Source organism: Vicia villosa, linkage group LG7 (assembly GCF_029867415.1).
Source record: "Vicia villosa cultivar HV-30 ecotype Madison, WI linkage group LG7, Vvil1.0, whole genome shotgun sequence".
Lineage (NCBI taxonomy): Eukaryota > Viridiplantae > Streptophyta > Magnoliopsida > Fabales > Fabaceae > Vicia > Vicia villosa.
Window position 1 is genome coordinate 28,476,585 of NC_081186.1, and position 7,134 is coordinate 28,483,718.

Below are 7,134 nucleotides of genomic sequence, written 5' to 3' on the forward strand. Positions count from 1 at the left end.
GATGGAGTGGTGGTATTTATGTTGTGCTCTTCAATGGAAGTGAAAGGGGGCGATAATACTGGTGAGCTACGAGTAGTAAATGAGTATCCGGAAGTATTTCCAAAAGATGTTAGTGAGTTTCCACCTGAAAGAGAAGTGGAGTTCGCTATAGAATTGATTCCTGGAACTAGTCCTGTGTCGATGGCACCGTATCGCATGTCGGCATCGGAATTGGCTGAACTGAAGAAACAATTAGAGGAATTGTTGGAAAAGAAGTTTATTCATCCTAGTGTGTCACCGTGGGGTGCGCAGGTACTGTTGGTTAAGAAGAAAGAAGGTTCAATGAGGCTATGTGTTGACTATAGACAACTGAACAAGGTGACAATCAAGAACCGATACCCTTTGCCGAGGATTGATGATTTAATGGATCAGTTGGTTGGAGCTTGTGTGTTTAGCAAAATTGATCTGAGGTCTGGATATCACCAAATTCGTGTGAAGGCGGAAGATATTCAGAAAACGGCATTCCGAACGAGGTATGGACACTATGAATATTCTGTTATGCCATTTGGAGTTACTAATGCACCTGGTGTTTTCATGGAGTATATGAACAGGATATTTCACCCGTATCTTGACAAGTTCGTGGTAGTGTTCATTGATGACATTCTGATTTACTCGAAGAGTAATAAAGATCATGCAGAGCATTTGAGAGTGGTATTGGAGCTATTGAAGGAGAAGAAGCTGTAGGCGAAATTGACTAAATGTGAATTTTGGTTGAAGGAAGTAAGTTTTCTTGGCCATGTAATTTCGAAGAATGGTATCGCGGTTGATCCTATGAAGGTAGAAGCAGTATCTCAGTGGGAGACGCCGAAGAATGCTTCAGAGATTCGTAGTTTTCTTGGTCTGGCAGGTTACTATAGAAAGTTCATTGAAGGATTTTCAAAGTTGGCGTTACCAATGACTAAGTTAACAAGAAAAGGACAAGTATTTTTATGGGATTCAGAATGTGAAAAAGGTTTTCAAGAATTGAAGAAAATATTGACAAGTGCTCCGATCTTAATTTTGCCTAATCCAGCGAAGTCTTTCAATGTGTACTGTGATGCTTCACTGATGGGTTTAGGTGGTGTTTTGATGCAAGATAAGCAGGTTGTAGCTTATGCTTCAAGACAGTTGAAAATTCATGAAAGGAATTATCCGACTCATGATTTGGAATTGGCGGCTGTGGTGTTTGTGTTGAAATTGTGGAGACATTATCTTTATGGTTCTCGATTTGAAGTATTCAGCAATCATAAGAGTTTGAAGTATCTCTTCGATCAGAAGGAACTTAATATGAGGCAGAGGAGATGGTTAGAATTTCTGAAAGAATATGATTTCGGTTTGAATTACCATCCTGGTAAAGCAAATGTTGTTGCTGATGCATTGAGTAGGAAGTCATTGCATATGTCTATGCTAATGGTGCGAGAATTGGATTTAATTGATCAATTTCGAGATTTGAGTTTAGTATGCAAAAGTACTTCCAATAGTGTTAAGTTGGGAATGTTGAAGTTGACTAATAGTATCCTTGAGGAGATTAGAAACGGGCAGAAATATGACGTTAGCTTGGTGGATAAGTTTACATTGATTAACCAAGGTCAAGGAGGTGAATTCCGAATTGACGAGAATGGTGTTATAAGGTTTGGAGACCGAGTGTGTGTACCCGATGTTGCTGAGATCAGAAAGAGTATTCTGGAAGAAGGACACCGAAGTGGATTGAGTATTCATCCTGGTGCTACCAAGATGTATTATGACTTGAAGAAGTTGTTTTGGTGGCCTGGAATGAAGAAGGAAATTGCTGAGTTTGTTTATGCTTGCTTAATTTGTCAGAAGTCAAAAATTGAACATCAAAAACCGTCTGGATTGATGGAACCGTTGCTTGTTCCGGATTGGAAGTGGGATGGAATTTCTATGGACTTTGTATCTGGTTTACCTAGAACGAGCAAGAATTGTGATTCTATCTGGGTTATTGTAGATAGGTTAACGAAATCTGCTCACTTTATTCCAATAAGAATGGATTATCCGATGGAGAAGTTGGCTAAGTTGTATGTTGAGAAGATAGTGAGTTTGCATGGTGTTCCGGCTAGTATTGTGTCAGATAGAGACCCGAGGTTTACTTCTAAGTTCTGGACCGGATTGCAAGAAGCCTTAGGTACTAAGTTGAGGTTGAGTTCTGCTTATCATCCGCAGACAGATGGTCAGACGGAGAGAACGATTCAATCGTTAGAGGATTTGTTGCGAGCATGTGTATTGGAAAAAAGTGGTGTTTGGGATAGTTACTTACCTTTGATTGAGTTTAACAACAACAATAGTTATCATTCGAGTATTGGTATGGCTCTGTTTGAAGCATTGTATGGTAGGAGATGTAGAACGTCGTTGTGTTGGTACGAATCTGGAGAGAATGCGGTGGTTGGACCGGAGATTGTGCAACAAACTACAGAAAAGATCAAAATGATTCAGGAGAAGATGAGAGCTTCTCAGAGTCGTCAGAAAAGTTACCATGACAAAAGAAGGAAGGATATTGAATTTAAAGAGGGAGATCATGTGTTCATGCGAGTTACTCCGATGACAGGCATTGGAAGAGCCTTGAAGTCGAAGAAGTTAACTCCGCATTTCATTGGTCCATTTCAGATTACTAAGAAGATTGGAAAGGTTTCTTATCAGATTGCTTTACCGCCTGCACTCGCTAATTTGCATGACGTGTTCCATGTATCACAGTTGAGGAAATACATTGCGGATCCGTCTCATGAGATTCAGGTAGATGATACACAGGTGCGAGATAATCTGACTGTAGAGACATTACCTATGAGGATTGAGGATCGTAATGTGAAGCAGTTGCGAGGTAAAGATATAGCAACGGTGAAAGTGGTTTGGGGAGGACCAGCCAGTGGAAATGTTACTTGGGAGTTAGAGAGCCAAATGAAGGAATCCTACCCGGAACTTTTCGTCTAAGGTATGTTTTCAAGGACGAAAACTCTTTTAGTGGGGGAGAGTTGTAACATCCCATAATTTCAGTTTATTAATTTAATTTGGATTTAAATTGAATAACTGGAATTTTAGTATTTTAATCGGATTTAATTGGAAAATGATGGAGTAAAGCTATTGGGCTTATGGTGTGATGTTAGTAAAAGATGGGTGCTAATTAGTTAGGCCTTTTACTAAGTTGTGGTTAATTTATTTTATTTTATTTTTCATAAAATAAGAAAAAGGAACCATTTGGGGGAGAAAGGAAGAACACGTGAAAAGAACAAGAGAAGAGAAAGAGGCAAGACCGTGGAACCAGAAGGAGAGCATTCAAGAGATTCATCGAGGTAAGGGGGGATTCTTCCTTTTAGTATCTCTTATGTGGTCTTAGGTAATAGGTAGATTGATGTATGGTTTGATTCAATTAGACAGTGGGGTTGTTAGGTTAGGGTGTTCTAATTTGGATTGAATTGATGATGATTTGTGTGAACTATTTGGTTAATAATGCGTCTAAATGATGTTTTGTGGTGTATAATTGAATATATGATGATTGTATGCTTGTATGTGATGTCTGGAATCGTTTTTGGCTGAAAAGGGTGTGAAATCGTAGGGTCTGTCGCAGACTTGGGGTTTGCTGAAATCGCAGGTCCGCTGAGCGGAGGGGGGTCCGCTGAGCAGAGGTCCCAACGTAGTTCGCTTCTGTCGGACGTCGCTAGTGGTCCGCTGAGCGGAGGTCTGAAGGATTCGCTTCTGTCTTGCTTCGCTGAGCGAACCTTACTGTGTGTGAATATTTCTAAAACTTTAAAATAACGTATCTTTTGATCCGAGTATCATTTCTTAGTGCTGTTTTGAGCGTTGTGCAAGTAATTAAATGTTTTATATGACGAATGATGAATATGGGCGGTGGCCGACTTTATTTCTTTAAAACTCGATTTAATTACTTGATAAGAATTGTACATTGTGTGCATATGAGATAGGTGTGACAATGTGTTTGATGAGATGATGAATTGGTTGTCATTATTATTATGATTGTGATGAATGCATGACTATTTGAATGATGTTGAAAACATGTACATACTTATTTGGTGATGTGGTGTCGAGGTGAATTGTTCATCGTGATTCGGTGATGTTTTTAAGTATGTTATGTGTGTTTCATTCATTCATATGCATTTGATGTTAGATCCCGGTGATGTTTGGATCGTTGGTGGACATATTTCCCATTGTGCAGAAATTGTGTCGGTGGGCCGTATCTCGATGAGGCGTAGATCGGTTAGGTAGATTGATTCCACGGTTTATTGGTACCACATGCATAGTGTCGGTTGTGTCGTTGCATTTCGTCATAACATGATTGTATGGATTTCTTATTATGTATTGTAATCTATTATTGTGTGAATTTGAATATGTATAATTGGGTGAACGGTATATTATGATGCTTGTTATTTATGAATTGCATAATATTTACTAATTGAGAATGAGACTCACCCTTACATGTTGTCATTTTCAGATTGAGGAGTAGCGGCATTAGTGCTTGGTGAGGATGACTCGTAGAGTTTATTCGTTTATATTGGGTCGTGTCGGTCATGCTTTGATTTGTAACCATGGGGAACGATAGTTTTAGAGTTTTATGAGATTATTCCATTTTATTTGGTGCTGGATTATATTTCTATTTGGTTGTATTTGATGATGTTTCGTATTCCGCTGTGATAAACATGATTATGTTTTGGTTAACTGTTTCCTAATGAAGCATGACTTTGACCATGATTGGTTTATTTATTTTAAATAATTGTGGCACCCTTGTGTTTATGTTTTACTCTGATATAATTATTTAAAATTATTGCAGGGTTTAGAAGGGTGTTACACATAACACTCAGGAATGACACTGAATGAGGTAAGAAATCACAATATCCAGGAATGACACTAAACAAAGTGAGAAACATCTTTCAGGAATGGCACTGAAAGAAAGGGAAATCACAACATTCAGGAATGGCACTGAATGAGGTAAGGAATCACAATATCCAGGAATGGCACTGAATAAAGTGAGAAACATCTTTTAGGAATGGCACTGAAAGAAAGAAGAATCACAACACTCAGGAATGACACTGAATGAGGTAAGGAATCACAATATCCAGGAATGGCACTGAATAAAGTGAGAAACATCTTTCAGGAATGGCATTGAAAGAAAGAAGGAAAAGACATCTAGGAATAGCACTAGACGGAGAAGACAAACAAGTATCTGTTTTAGGATATGTGCCAAGTGAGTTGGACTTTAATCTCAAGGTAAGATGTTGATACCAACAAGACCTAGGAAAATGTAAATGAGCATGAAATTTATTTCTATGCATGATGTTGAATCTTTCTATGCATGATGAATGATAAATGCAATGCAATTGTTTGCGACAACTGAGGTAGACTTTTATGTGAGGCAAGATTGGGACCCTGATTCCTCAACACGGGAACTCCGCCAACTTTGCTTGGGAAGATTCTTGAACATACTTCTTGTCACATTAGTAATTGTATCAAACTGATGATCCTTTCGGGAAGGACTAATAAACTGCGCTTGGGGATTGCTAAAGAAGATTGCCCCAGATTGACTAATTGTTGCAAGTTAACTGATCATGGCTTCAGTTGAACTGTACTGGGGATGAACTGATCATGGCTTCAATTCTTGAAATGCATGTTGGGATGGCTTTCCCCAATATAAGTCTTGAAAGGATATTCTGATCAACACATCTTGAACTGAACATTTCGAACAACAGGATCTTGAAATAACGTGCCCCTGATAGGATCACTAATCAAGTTTCTCGACTGTTTGAACTTCCTGATAGATGAGTGCTTACTTGCAAATAAAATGTTCATTCAAGAATGGTAATTTTAATGCAATGCTCAAAGCATATTTTTGAAATCAAAGTCATTATTGGAATGATGTTATTGATGTAAAGCAAATGGAATCACTGGTCAAAACACAAAGGTTAAGACATTCAAAATGAAAGATAAAGCAGAGGCATGATATCAAAACAAATGATTGGAAAATCTCATGGGAGTCAGCTTACGCAACCTTGTTGTAGTATGCTTTCAAATAAACCTTGCTTCAATTAGGTCTTTTAAAGGTTGTAACATGGTCAGGTTCACGGTTTTAGAAACAAAGGATATAAGGCTCAAAATTTGATTGTACCCACCCCATCTTCGTGATGATCTCCAATCCTAAGCTCAGTTAATTCACCTTATGCATTCAGGTTCCAAGAGACTTCAGGATTTGCACCTTTGATAATGATAGTTTCACAAGAAAAGAGAACTTTTGAGATGGCAATCACTTCTCCCTTTTGGTAGTCACAATATTGTGTTGTTCGGGAATTTATTGACTTCTCTTTTTTCATCTTTTTCTTTTGATATCCCTAACTTTTGCCTGAACTGTCTATTTTGAACTTACAGTCAGCGGGATGCCTTAATTTTTTTGCCTAAGTCATCTTTTAGTTTTGACTTAGCAGACTTTTCTTTGATTCTATATTATTTTTTTTTGAAAGATAGTGACTGCCTTGCTTAATGATTGATGAACCATCATTGGCTTTTGATTGACATCTCTAACACTTCTTTGATGTGTACGGAGGAACGCTTGTGATTGAAACCTTTGTTGAAAGGTGTACTGAATGATTCTCTTAAAATAGAATGCACAACCAAATTAACTGAGAACTACCCTGCCCCAGGTTTAAAATGCGGGTTTTTTCGTTTAGAAAGAAACTCCTACTTTGAAGGCTCAAAGGGGTTGACAAGGGATTAACTTCCTTATTTCTCCAGTGTTTGGGAATTGAAACAATGCCTGTACATCATCAACAAACTTTTATTTGAAAGCATACAATTCAACAACTTGGGTATTTCGTTGTCATCATCCTCCCTCCAATCTTTGCATAAAACACAAGTTTGATAGAGAAAACAAATAGAAGAGATTTTTTTGTAAAAGAAGGCATAAACATAAACATAGTGGATGTGAATTAATTCAAAATATGCAATGCTCATTTCATTAAAATTAACATTCAGGAACAAACAAAGTTTGAAAGCAAACAATACAATGAAGGAAATGCAAACAGTAAAGAAACGAGGCCTAGCGACTAATCAGCAACAAGGATGAGCTATCCTGTCTGAAACACTTTGCTTTAGGAGACCATC